We start from the raw sequence: 15,294 nt of genomic DNA on the forward strand, positions 1-15,294 counted from the left end.
TAGAGAACATTTTCACTGTCCTTGTTCCCTGGTCAGCCATACATTTTTCTCACCTCCATAATAAACTAAAAATCACTCTCCTCATCTTCATTACTGGGTTTATATAATAATAATAATATAATATATTTCTCATGCATGTGAGTCTGAGCAGTGATTGCTTTGCTTGTCAAATTGTCAAATATTCATATTGAAGCATATAACATTAACTGTGGTACTGTGAAAGCTATAGTGTTTGTAGTTTCAGGACAAGTCTATCTTCCTTACATCTGCAGTAGGTGTGAAGATCTCTGACTCTGAAAGTTAAATTAAGCTAAATTAACTTAAATAGCTTTAATAATCCATATAACAAGTGGCAGGTGTTTCTTGCAGTAAGGTAGGAGAGCATGGTGCCTGAGACTCCTAGTAAAAAAGCGAAAACCAAACATATGTGTACACACAAACACACACAGAGAACACTCCTCACCTGCCAATCTAAGGTCAGAATTAAGCCCTGAAATTACTCTTAGTCTTCTGAAAGAAAGCTCTGACTTACTGTTTCACTGTTTTCAGGACTTACCGTCCTGAATTTTTCTACCATGGAATCTTCTGAACATGCAAAATGCAAACAAACATTTGTATGGGGCTTGTGCTGTGTGCAGTGGGTTTTTTTCTGATATGCAAAAAGGAAGTATATAGTGGCTACCTTCATACAGAATTAGCTATCACTACTTCTGAACTGCTATTAATAGGTATGCTTGAATTCAAAGAGCCAAATATTTTAAGCCAGTTATGTTTGTACTGCCAGGAGGGAGAGAGTTGAGTGTGAGTCAGTTCCTGTACTGTGCCTGTGTTCCTTGCCTGAAGAAGCAGTTTTCTTCCCTGGACTTCAAGCTCACATAATAGTATAAATGTATCCTCTGGAGACAATTGCTGTTATGAGAATGTGAAGAAAGATGCATGGTTGTTCCTGTTTTTTTTACATACTCTCTCACTGTGTAAATATAAACCCTTTCAGTGATACTTTGTGTAATCTTAGCAATTGGGCATATTGACGTAACCATTTTTTGAGTGTATATATATATATGATCAGAAAGTGGAAGTAGTGGTATGCTCTATTACAAGGGAATGTGTTCCATGCATAAGGACTTAACAAATTGTTTCAAACCAAAGACTATTTAATCTTCCATTAGCTTATTCTAATGAATGTCAAGTTAATGTTATTAACATAAGGTATTGGATTTTACTCCGATGCTTCAGAAGAAAGCAACAATATGATTAATAATGGAAGACTTTATATGAAAGAAAAAAATCTATTTACTCTTTTAGTTCCAAAATGTTTTCATTTTTACTGGCAGCTGATATGTATATACACACACATGTTTACTTAAAGATCTTCACATAGAAAGTAAAAACTGCTCTTGTGAAACATTTAAAATAGCGCTAATCATATATATATATTTTTTTTCGTCTTTGAGCAATTGAAAAATATGTGTTCTTACATGTATCGCAGTGTCAACTGTGGTTAAAATTAACTGACCCATATAATAGAAACATACCACTGAAATCATATATAAGTTGAATCACTTTCTACCCATATTAATAACTTAGAAAATATGACCTTTTGCTCTTAAGCCAGCAAATCCTGGCAGCAAGGCTGAAAGATTTTAATTATGCAAAAATGCCAGAAAGTTTTGGATAAACTGCTTTTATTTTCCTCTTTATGAACATGCTTTGAAAGCCTTTTCTATTTAGAACATAAATATTAATATTGTTTCCATTAAATTTTGTCATCTCACAAATGGGAAAATGAAAAGTTTTCAGTAGCTGAATAATAAGTTAACCGAGGAACAGAATTCTTAAATTTCTGATTTCTTACAACTGTTTAGAAATCCTTTTTATTAATCTGTCAGCCTTGCAGTGAGAACAGAAATAATATGGCTTTTTTTTGTACCGGATATTTCCTTTTAATTGTACTGAAGGTGACCATCCTGCCCAATGCAATTCTGCCTTTATTAATTATAGCTGTCATTGGATTAAGATCTGTTGAAAATTCCAGCAGCATGCAGCCTCTATGGCAATTAGGGAATATTCTGTTAGTATAATTTTAGCTGTCGGAATATGTTTTAATTAAATCATAAAAATGTTTAGTTATTCTTTTTAGAGGCATACTTTCTTTTTTGTTGTTTTTTTTCCTGAGGGAGTATGACAGTCCATTTAGGTTTGTTCTGGGTGTAGAAACTGGCTGGAGTAAAGCAAAGGAATACTAAAGTTTCATTGAATTGTATGATAGACTGAGAAAAAGGCTTTTGGCTTTGGAACAGGCCTATCTGTAATTTTCGCTTAGTGGGGAAATAACCAGAATTTGGTGGTCAGTGGCATGTGCAGTGGCATGCATACCGGGAAAAGTTATGAAGATACTGGGATAGTAAAATAGCTAATGAGCCCCGTTTTTATTGCTACCTTCATTTCTAATCAGACTTACCAAAATTGTATTTATAAACAAATGCTTATTTSTCCTTGTGTTTTGAACCTGCTAGGTCACATTAAGGAAGAAGGCAACTCCATTTACAGCTCAAGTTAAAAAAAATCAGCCAACTTCTCTTGTACAAGTAGTACTTAAAGGTTTCAGTAAGTATATAGATAAAAGAAAATCTCTGACCCTAATTCCTGGTGTAGGCCGCTTCATGCGTTACTCAAACAGATATAGGAGGGCCGGAGTGTCAATGTTACACACGGTAACTGGTGATTTAGGGGCTACTCTGTGAAAACTGAGTAGTATGTGCAATTATTTATCTTTTGGGTTTTTTTATTGCTGTGTGAAATATCCCACTGGAACTATTTAAATGTGGCTTATGTTTTGGGCTGTTTTTTTACTCATATCGTATAGCATGACTATAGAGTTTTCCTGCTCATCTCTCCTTCTCACRTTTAATAGAGTAATCGTTGGCATTAAAGATGGAGAAGAGATACGGGTGCCCAGAGCAGGAAGGCGTATGTTATTCAGGCTGTTCTGAAGTTGAATAAAGAAGGTATCTGTTTGCTGCCRTAGAGAGGTTCTGAAAACATCTTTACAGTGTCACCCAAGCCTTCCAGTTACCAAAAATGTTCCCTATAAAGGGAAAGGAAATGCTTAGTAGGTTGTCAGTGTCTGATGCCTCAGGAGCTGCGCTATTGTTCGTTATGCTATAGTTCATAGCATTTGCCATCCTTCGAGTTGTTAAAAGCAAAGTTCATGTTGAACAATAATGGTGGCATCCCAGAGGATTTTACAGGTGGTAATCAGAGTGACAGCAAACCAAGCCAAGGAAAAGGCAATCTCATAAATTATGGAAATTATACTTTTGATTATCTTTTGCAAAAGCTTAGTCTGAAGGGACAAGTATTTATATAATGTTAATGGTAAAAATAGTCAAATGTTTTTATTTAAATCAGTCGTGTCCAGCATGAACTTATTTTTAAGACGCGAGCAAATGCAATTATGCAAATAGCTATTTGACTATGGCTAGGAGAGGGTGCCTCCTTCCAGTATTTTCCACAGGCTTTTCCTAGCAACACTGTGATTCATTCAGCCGCTCTTTTGTATGTTCTGCAGCCAGTTGTAAAAAGCACACTTTTCTAGCAATGAAAAGATGTCCGTTGATCCAATCACCTGAGATCTTGGACTATTTATTTTAATAGCTGGCACTGAAAATTGAAGATTTTTGCCTCCACAGCAGGCGCTGCATTGGCAGTAGAAATGCAAACATCCTCTGTTATGTCTGACAATATACAACCAATCCATAATGAAATAATTTTTTAGTACCTCATGGACTGAACTGAAGCCAACTGAAATTGATGGAAAGCTTTCCATGTGTATCTTATGTGCCTCCTATAAAGGTTGTGAAAGTAAATTTCTACCTGCAATTCTTTATTTTTCATGTATTCATAGACATGTATGCATAGGCATTGACCATCTCCCTTCCCCCCAGACACACACTTTTTAATCTCATTTCSTTTCAGAAACTATTTTGTCTTCTCTTTGGATAGTCATCACTAATATCTCTTTGATGCCAGCAACTGTAACACTTGAGAGAGGTAAAAACACTCAATTATTTTCAATAATTTAAGGTGGTTTTAGGTGGAAAAAATTCTCTGAATAAGTGTTGAGGGAAATAATTTATAAATCTGCTAAAATGCTCAGAATTAACTGAATTTCACAAACTGAAAAGAATGTTGGTATGTAGAAGATAATTTCTAACTGCTAACCAAGATTAGAAGTGGCCATTCTGCCTCGTTGTCAAGGCGCCCCCTCTGGATCCTGCAGATCCTTTYGCTGTTCTTGGATGCAATGGTGAGTTCTCATAAATAATGAAAACTATCACATACCTGTGTTATCGTGATACTTACACAAGTGTGAGGTATGAGGAAGTCTAGTAGTCTAAAAGATGCATTCAATTTCTGAGAGGCACCATGCAGGCCAGCGTGGGACTCAGGATGGTGCAGCCCATGGAAGAGGGGTTTGCTCTGGGGTGCTCCCCAAGAGTTTAGGAACCCTGGGTGCACCACGGCCAGAGTCACCACACTGTGGGGTTGCTGTAGCCTTCCAATGACCCCTGGAGTGCTGAGCAAACCTCGTCAGCAAAGGAGAAGTGACACCGCAAACTCACACCGTAAGCATCTAGGTCCTGTGGAACTTTGCACTGGGTTATCTGTTGACCATGCATACTGTTATCTGTTGACCGCCCTGTTGACCATATTGTTGACCATATTGTTATCGGCTGAGGCCACTGGTTCTGTTGTGTAACCGTGGTCTGGCACTGCTTGATTGAATAATGAACTAAGCCCGTGAAGGATAAAAGCAAGTAAGCCACATACCTCTGGTGTGGACTCAGACTCACCATCAGCTGGCCTGCAAACCCGACAACCCATCCGTCAGCGGGGATGCCCCTGATGCCAATTGCCAGGGAGAGACTGAATCATCTTGGCACAGCTTGAGCGTGGTGAGAATAATCCAGGGAAAGCTATACTGGAGGGGTGGCCCATAAGGACGCAAAAAGGGCAAGAGCAGTCATTGTACCGTGCATCCGTGGCTTAACCATAGAGCTCTGATATGTGTATTCTATTTTTGTTCTGTTTTAGCTTTGTTATACTTATAGATTGTCTGGTGTTAATTGTTTAGTGTTGTCCAGTGTCCATCATATGTTTAGAACCACTTAGCTCTAATAAATTCTTGTACTTGACAAATGATGATCTCTCAAGTTCAGTACAACTAACCCCAGAACCCGAAAGAATCCTGGCTGCCCCTCTAGTGGCATGTCACAATTTCCATCTCTCAGAATTTCCTGTGTTGTAAGGAACACTGGCTCTCTCTGGCTGGTGAGGGAACAGGTTATCCAGGGCAGCTCTTGCCTGGCTGCCGTTTGGTGTCACACTGGTGAGCCTCAGTGTCTGCAGCAAGATCTTACCATCACATCTGCTTTTGGGACTACAAGGGAGCATGTAGAATACAGGTCTGATTGTGCCTTCYTGTCTTCTGTACTGATGATGCTAATTCAGACACTCCAGGAGCTGCATTGTGTATATATTTTCCATTCGTAAGCAGAAACTTATTTTCTTCTCAAAATTTGGTATATTAATCTCAGTGGCTGAGTACAATGGGGTCCAGAGTTAGATGGGCCTTAGGCAGACATGAGGATATCAGACCAGAGGAAGGCCTACAGAGGTAGACTTAGAGAATGATGCTTCTGTAGCACTGATAGGCTTGATTTTGAGCCCAAAGAGATCTGTGCTTTTGTCTTCATATTGGTTATTGGCATAGTGTCCAATATAAATGCTAATAAAAGCACTAACCCTTGTACATAATCAGAAACATATATCTACATTTTGCATGAATGCTGTTTAAACCTTCCAACATTGTGCCATCAAACTGACTGAATTTCAACTCCAAATAATTTATATCTCATTATAAATTAAAGAAGCCTAAGTGCTTTGTTTTCCAGTTTTACACTGGTGCAATCCAATTGAAACCAATGATGATATTTTAGTAAAAGCAGAAATAAAACAATCTTGTAATAGCCCATGCTACCCTTTGACATTTATAGCCTGATTATTTTTCCCCTTCGGCTGAACCCTTACTTCCATGGGATTCATTAAATTTTGTAATATATTTGTTGCCCTTTTTCACAGATGTCAAGTGCTTTTCACTTCTAGAAGTCTGAAGTATAACAGCTTCACTGGAGCCTAATCCTGTGCACAGGTCAGACTATTCTGTTGCTGCTGAAATAGGTTTAATAATAAATTAAGTGCTGTTGGAATATATTATTAGTCTTTCTAGTCAAGCCTGGAGAGGGCTACAGGGTTCTTTAAGAGGTCTTTGCTCTTAGCCAAAAGTTCTGCATCACCAGCTGATAATTTCACTACTACTTCTCTTTTATGTCATCTGTCTTGCGATCAGACAGGTCATTCAACTTGTCTAAACCACAGTTGTTACACATCAGGGATTTCATAACATGCCTCAGATACAACCTGCAATGTTCTTTCTCTGTTACAGGAAAAAAAAGGCGTAACACAGCAGTTGGTTAGACACATATTTTAAAAGCCACATTTTTGATCCACTTGAGATTTCCGGAGACAGAAGTGCAGAATGGAGAGCTGGGTAAAATACCAATGTTTTTTAGGCAAGGGTTAGAGAATGGATCATCCAAAGTCAGATGTTTGCTCTCATATGTAAACAGCAAAGCCAAACAGTGAATCCTTGCAGTGAATCGCATACAGATTTGGGTTTCCATAACTGCACTTCATACTGCAGAATTCAGATGCCATATTTTAAGGGCAAAGAATTAAGAGAGAAATTTAATAACCTTTCATAATCTAAACTCATCTCTGAGGACCAGTCAGGATTTTCACTGGGCTGTTGAAGTAAGTGACCGAGAAAATTATTCTTGTCCTACAGAGCTCATGTGATCTAGGCGGAAAAGATTTTTTTTTAATTACTGCATTTTAATGTGATGGTAACATGAGATTCTTAAATCACATGCAGTTGAGCCAAAAGGTAAACTGAGTAATTCCATGAAAGTAGAATAAAGATAAAAATGGATCTGACCCTGCCCTTCTAACCTTTATTTAGAAAATTAATGATTACTAAGGTTATTTTAGCTATCCAACTATTTTTCATATTAGAGGAAAGTGTTGAAGGGCCTCATTTAAAGACTGATTAATGCAAAATGATGAAATTTGCCCTGASAACAAGGAATTCCTTCACTGGAATTGCTGGGGTTTGAGCCTAGGACCAAGGTTAGAGAAGGACACTGTGCTAGTGTAGATTCCCTGAGCTCCCTCAGGCTTTCCATTTACTTGCTTAAGAGTTCTCCCAGTTCAGCAAGGCCATAATTCGTTCAGCAAATACATTGCTACTTATGTGGTAGCTGCGTGGAGTCCATGCTGTGCAGTATTGTTTTTCCAAAGTGGTATTTGGACATTGTTGAAACAGACTGGTGACTACTGTGGTTTGAGGGGTGAGTGTGATTTTTCTGCTATTTTCAATTTCAAAGTTCACTACCAGCTGCTTAGCAGGTAGCATAGCTTGAACAGTGTTAATAAAGCCTGAAGAATATTATTCTGTATTTGTTCTCCATTTTTATTCTGTATTTGTTCTCCATTTTGTAGGTCATTTATGTTATGATTAACCTTCTATTTGCTGATCCTTTCACTTATCAATCAATCATTTGGAATTTTATCAAATCTTTAAAAGCAAAAAAACCAATTAAAATGCACAGCAGTCCTTGCACTCTATTCATCTGTCACTTTAAAATRTCCTCCAAGTACTCCAGTAACTCGCTTCAGCCTAATCCCCACTGCCTCAATCCAATCCTAGCATCATTAATCAAAATTTGCTTTTTGAGATCTACTCACAGACTGTTTTTCTGAGTTTCTAGGATTTCCCCTGCACTCAGTGCTCATTCTAACACTCCAATATGTTGTTTTCTCTTCTTTGTAAACTTAGAGGTGTCACTCAGCCCTAAAGAAGCCCTTGCAAGCCAGCAGATGTGATCTGAGTAAGATCAGCTTAGAAGAGACTGCTGTGCTTAGAGAGGAGGCCGATACACAGACAATGTGGGAGAGGAAGATGGGAATCCAGCTGAAAGCTTTGCATAGCTACCTTCAAAGCTGTAAGACATTAAAGAGGCTAGTGGTTTACATTTATGTAAACTCCTATTTTCATTCTTTTCATGTTTTACAAAGATGAGGATTGCACAGTATGCTACTTTTTCATATCCTTGCATCCATATCTTTAAAAAAAAAACAAAAACACTTCAGTTCATTAATGTCTTTATAGATCCACGAAATTTAAGGTCTTTTTAAAAAAATCTGTCCATACATAAAAATAGCCATAATGAGACAACAGATCTATCTTATTCCACCCACACTGGCCAATAGCAAATGCTGAGGAAAGAAATAAAGAGTAACACCGCAAGCATGCAATGATACTTTTCTTCCAAGTACGGTATGTCTTCCAAGCTTCTGGCAATCTGTGGCATAGGAATTTTCTGACTCAGATGGTAGCAGATCATAGTGTTTAAGACAAAAGAAGACATTTTTCACATTAATTCATCCAATAACATTTTAAGCTGTTTTTATTTTGGCTTCTAGAAATTTTGTGGCAATATATTCCACCAAATAATTAGACACTGTATAAATAAATACTTCCATTTGTTTTAAGCCAACTGACTGATCATTTCATTAACTGTGCCCTAAATCTAGTATTATCTGAAATAGGAAATAAATCATTTCCTATTAATTTTCTCTAAGCTTTTCATAGTTTATAGATCTCTTTTGTATCATCCTTTGCTCAAAGTGAATGGTCCTGTCTATTATTCACTTCTTATAGAGAAACTCTTCCAAATCCTCATCATTCCTCTTTATGTTGAGGTGATTTTTTTTTTTTTTTGAGTTACAGTAAGCAGAATTGAGACTAAAAAAGTTGGCTCACTTTCAACTTGCACAGTAGTACAGGTACCCCCTGACGGGACAGCGTATCACCACTGTGGCACAGTTGTACCTGTATCCTGTAAGCCTCGTCCCTTGGAGGCTGGACTGCCTTTGTTCTAGGTGCTGACTGCTTGACTGACCGTTGCACACGTTTATCATCTTGACAACGGTAAGCGTGTGTCCTTTCAATGTTTTGTTTTTAAATGTCTCCTGAGAGACATTCCATTTCAAAGTTCAAAAATATAAACAAATAGATATCCAAGACTGAGTGAGTTATAGGAGGTTTGGTAGAGTATGTCATGGGAATGAATATTCTGCATGATGCAGTGGACAAGCTGCTATTATTTACAGAGGAACAGATTGTCTTTGACTTTATAAAAATGGCAATTCTGCTTTTCTTAATTATGCTGCAGTATGAATCTTTTTAATGTAAATGACATTTGTTTGATCTATAATATTAGCATTTTGAATCTTTCTTGGTAGATATTATGATTTCAGAATGCCTCAAGGTATAACACATCAGCAGCTAACAGCTATTGGCCCAAACTGGTCCCAGTCTGTAGGAAATTGTAGAAAAGTGACATACACAACAAACAATTTATTGATCAGTAGTATAATCTTTGAAGTCAAAGGACTACAGGTCAAGGAAAACAGAGACATCATTCAATTCCTGAGAAAAAAAAAGATAAAATATATATATCTTGTTTTTAAAATATATCTCAAATAGACTACTAAAACACTAATGTGAGAAATGAATATGGGAAATAGCAGTCAATGGATGTTTTAAATATAAATGCTAATTAAATAAAATAAATGTATATATATATTTATCTGCATCTAAAATTTAGCTACCTGATATCTGCTTTTAGGTAATTTAGATATCTAATTCAGATATCCAAAACTTCCTTACCTGCTCTCTGCCTACAGACCACTTCTCCGATAATTATTTTAATAACCAGGGCTTACTGAGTAGCTTTTAAAAGCTGCCTTCTAAACATAAGCAAAGGAAAGCTCTACCTGCTCTGTGGCCATCACCTCCTCTCACAGCTGAGTTTACCCCCACCAAGGGAAACCAGTCCAAACCACCACTGGGGTCTGCGCCAGTCAAGGGTTGGGTCTTGTATACGGCAGTAAAACAAGCCAGATCTGGGGCTCAGCATTCACTTAACTTATTGGACTGCCCCAAAATAATGGACTTTCAAGTGATGTATTTCAAAGAGAGAGAAAAATGTTCCTCCATGACATTTCTTAGAGCTTTTTATGGCATGATACAATTGACATGATTCAAATGAAATGAAGACTGGGGCAAGATTAGTCACTGTAAATCTCATAAATGTCTTCATCTATGTCAACGTTGACCTGAAACCCACTCTTCCGAACCCATCCTCAGTCTGACAGAGTATGAGTTTCATTATAACAATATAATTTACCTCCAGCTCTCAACTGACAGAAGCAAGGGACCGGTTTCATAATAAAAAAGTTCCTTATGGAAAGCTGCTGAAACCAAAGTTGCTGAAACATTTTTTTTTTTTGTATAGTTTATCTGCAACAGACTTTTTAGGGCTGAAACACATAATACTGCAGTGCAGAGTAATCAGCACTGCCCCAGAAAGGGCTGCCCAGCAACTCAGTGCTTTGCCACGCAGCAGCGTTACAGCTTCTGCTGAAGCTGATGCTCTGTATGCAGGCGCTAAAGGTGTATCCTGATCCAGCAAATGGGCCTTTATGTATGTAAAAGGCTGATAGCTGACACAAGGAAAACCTGCAATGACAGACTTATGCTGCTCTGACTGTTGATATTAGAGTCATTGACAATATCCCTATTTCGTTCCGTAACTGAGACTTGCTGTGTGCTCTCCTGGGGGGGTCATTAATGTCTGATCCCCGAGAACGCTTGTGAAAAGTTTCTCGTAAATGTGGCATGATACAAATGAAATAAAGAAATGCTGAGAGAACGTTAGTAGATACCTGTACCTCATAAACGTCTTCCTTTGTGTGAATGTGGATTTGAGATCTCCTTTTCCTTACTCCATCRTTAGTCTGACAGGCTGTGTTATAATACAGCAATTCTGTGGGACACAGCAAGGGAGGGAAGGTACTACTGTGTCCCAGAAACAGAATGAAAAATGGCACTGATTTGGGGTGTTTCCATGAGAATTGCTCTGGCTGACACTTCAACTGGTGACCTGTGGGGTCACCTTGCAGGGTGCTAAGGCAGAGCTTCTCCACTCAGGCAAAGCTCTCCTTTGAAAGTACTGCCTGAAGGAGTACCTGTTTTTACAGGCTCATAGGGCCACTGTTTTTTTTGATATAATTGCAATGGCTGCTGAGACAGGAGATGAYGACTCCAAGGTTATAACCTGCAGCATACATCCCGTGGTGCCTGTTCTGCCTCTTTTATCTCTTTTGTCCCATGGTGAAGGCAAAGACTGAACCTACCACATGGCACRGGAGGAGGGTGCGAGAGACAAGACACTGGTGCTGCTGTTGAAGGGGATCAGGATCCCAGGGACCCCTCCTGCTCCGGGGATAATGAGAGGGAATCAAACCCTGGGAAGCTGTCACCAAAGAGTGGCTGGGGAAGGAGGAAGGGAGCGAAGGGGGAGCACACGGCTGCTCAGCCCACACTGCTGGGGAGGAGCAGGGGAGGAGGGCAGTCCTGCGCGCAGAGGTCTGCGGCCGCTGCACACACTTCTCTCCCACCGGACGCTTCTGCATCCTGCCCACATGCTCTTAACTTCCAAAACTGGGACCCTCAAACTGTTGGTTACCTGATGAAGCCTTCCAGGTTTGGGATTTGTCCCTCTGCAGGACCAAAGTCTCCCAAACAGATCCTGCAGAGGAGAAACGGAAAAATAACACGAGACAAATCTTGCAGTCGAGTTACTTGTTTTTACGGTATCAGTCTGAGAGATCAAAGGAGAGTCATGTTCACTTGAAGCAGTGTTAAATGTTTCAACATCTTCTGATGCATGATTACAACATCTTCCAGCATTTGCCTTTACTAGAATAAAGGAAAGAAGAAAAAGCAGAAAGTGCCTAATAATTGGCTTCAAATTGACAAATGTAGCAAGTTCAGATACAGTCGCTGAATTCAGGAGGTGGAGGTGGACCCTGAATCCCAGTTAGAATTGTGACACAGAGACACTGGATGAAAAAAGAAAAAAAGACCAAACATCTAGAAATACCTACAGTTCCTACACTTGAAATGGGATTGTTTTTATATTTTGTTTATTTGCATCTCTGTGTTGCCACTTTGTAACCAGAAATCTTATTGCTTGTCCTGGCGAAATGAACCGTTGCTGTGTTTTGCCCTTGTTTATTGTGTGCTAACAGCGACGCTGGGAGAAGCTCACCGATGTGGTGAACGCTGTCCCGCTGCACGTGTGAAACGGAGTAAAACACCGCGCGTAGCAATCCCCGAAGGCTCTGCATACCCCGGAAGTACCTGGGGACCTGAGGGCCCATGGAGGAGGTCTGGGCAGGAGCATCCTTCTGGGTGCACGGCAGCGCTGCCGCTCCTTGAGCTCCAGGTGAGCTTTGAACTCTTACTTGGGCCTTAACAATCTTGGCGTTTGGCCATGGGTTTTAAAGCCAGAGCAGTACTTCACGTGGGATGTGTGGAAAAGGCTCGCTTGTCCTTGAACACAGGCTCTCCAGCACTTTCCACAACCTTTTCCTTTCCACTCAGGTTCATGCAGACCATCAACATGGCTTGTGGGTACAGAAGTCCATGCTCGGTAAGATATTCTTCCTTCTTCTATCTATTGAAATTCATCCAGAATCTCACCTAGTGTACCAGCAATGTAAGATATGGTTGGAGTAGCGCATAAGTGTTATATTGCTGCTCAGGTTGTATTTCAGAGCCTCTTGTTGAATTCGGCTCTGGTTTATTTATAATACCTTTGTCCCTCATTGTGCCATATTCAAAAATGCCAAGGCGTCTGTTGCTTCCTTTAGAGATAATGGTACTCCGTCGTCTCCCAAAATTAAAACTCAGTTCACCCTCTCTTATAGCTTAGCTCTTGTTGATAACCATGCTTGTTTGCTTCCCATCAGAAAAATATTAATGTCTTTAATTTAAAGGTCTTCCTAATTTTGGTTTACAAATATCTTCGCTCATTATTTTATCAATATCTGTCACATCCATTGTATTCAGGGCATTGCAACATCCAAACAACCAAGTCAGTAGGCAAACTCTGTCAGAAAGTCTCATGCTCGACTTAAGAAAGAGTATAGCTCATAAAGCTCTGCTACCCTAAAAGCATTATCAACTGCTGAAATTACTTTCAAGTAATTTTCTTTTCCAAATTAGAGTGCATCTTCTCAGCATAATCAAGCAATTTAATTTACAACCATACTTATTATTTATGGTTTATCATTTATATATTATACGCAGTTTGCTGCTAACTACATTTTTAGCTTTGATAAGTACATTCACATATATAGTTCAAATCGATAMATTTTTAAAACTTGAATGCCCTTGATGGCCTACTTAACAATCAACGTAAGTGACTGCCTTTAATATGTGGTAGTCAAAAATGCTGTGATTGTCCCACAGGCTCTTTGCATTATAGCACATTGTTTGCAATAGTAGCAACAAAATCACTTAACATTTTCTTTTAAAAATGCTTCTTACATAGAATAAAATCATCCATAGAAGGACAGAATGAAAAGTAAAATATTTTTTGCAAAATACATCAAAGATATTCAGGTATATCCAAATGTAAAAAGTTGCCCACAGAGAGTTTTGGAGTTTTGGGAAATGTGCCTTGACATATGCATAGACTAAACAGACTTTTCTGGGGGTTCATGCATAAAAAACATCACAGCTTTACTACTGTTTATTTTCCATTTGCCTTGTAAAGTTTTGTACATCATTTGAATGAAAATCTTTTTATCTGTTTTCAACCCCTAACTCCAGTAGTCTTGGAAGGTGCTGCTGGAATCTCACTTACTTTATTTAATGCTTAAACACCATGGAAACAGCTGCCTTAGGAACACTTTATATAGAACAGCACAGTCATCCCTGCTGATTAAATCAAATTTTCCATAATTACTGTCCAGTTGTGAGCATGAAAAAATAATGAAGTGCAGGTGTTAGAGCAATGCTGCTACGCTGCTGCAATGATGTTGTGCACCAGAGGTGAAAGTACGGCACCTGCAGAAAATAAATACAAAAGAGGTGTACTGATCTTTCTTCCTGTAGTTTTGCATGGGTGCCAGGGCCTAGACCAGGTGCGAGGCGGCCACAGATTGGGACCTGCGGTTCTTGCTGGCCTTGAAAGGCAACGAGATCAGAGTTAGGGTTGGGTGCGGGGCTCGCGGACGTGGCTCGCAAGCCAGCGTGCAAAGCTGAGGGACCCGACCACGCACATTGGGCATTGCACAAGCTTCCTGGCCCCATCACATGTGTCTCTGTGCTATCAGCCTAGCTATCTGCATTTGCTCTCCTGGGTACAGGTAGGACGTGATAATCTCACATGTTTTTTTGTGCCAGCAGCATAGGGAACGATGTCTAATTCCCAAACACTTTATTATGGACCGGTGTCTATTATTTTTTCAAGCAGATAGCAGTTTTCTTTGTTCACACTCTTGGTTTTGCCTCCTTTTTTTCAGCTGTGTGCTAGTCAAAGTGACATCTCTTTGACATAGCTCTGGGCTCTCTGTAAATCTCCTCCCCCCTCTTCCTCACACCTTTCTCTCCCTCAGCCACCTCATTTCACCATCCTGTTGTGTCCCTCCATCTGGTCCATCACGCTGGCCCGCAACCTGGTGGGCATCCATCATGCACCTCCTCCTAACATCCCAATCAGGTTGCCTAAATAGGGTGACCATCCTCTAAGATATGTCTGTCCTCCTCTTCCATACGGCTACAGTGATGATAACTCATGTTCTCATTATTTTGGATCTTGGTTAATGTAATGCCCTTTACTTTGGCCTTGACAAAAATAGATAGGTAAACAAATAAGTTGCCCAAAAACAGGAAAAATATTCCAGAGAATTGGGATGATGCAATATTTATGAGGTAAATGCTTTTTGCTAATAAAAAAAGGGAGAAATGAAGCAATCCTCCTCTAAACTTGCCATTCTGATTTGCCAGTGACACATGGACTATTTCATTTTTTTCACTGAGATCAAGAGCTGGTGCTTTCAGCCTGTTGTTCAATTCCACAACAAGAAAAAAAGGTCAAAGAAGGTACCTTTCTGCAATTTTATGCACCTCAATATTTTTTCCATAGCTGACCTTAAAGATACCAGATCCATGTCCCACCGTGATTCACTGGCAAACCCAAGATTTTCTGATTATTAGAGTGTCAATGCCCAATGATTTCTGGAGATTTTCAG

Source organism: Apteryx rowi, unplaced genomic scaffold, assembly GCF_003343035.1.
Source record: "Apteryx rowi isolate R43461 unplaced genomic scaffold, aptRow1 scaffold_29, whole genome shotgun sequence".
In the NCBI taxonomy this organism is placed as follows: Eukaryota; Metazoa; Chordata; class Aves; order Apterygiformes; family Apterygidae; genus Apteryx; species Apteryx rowi.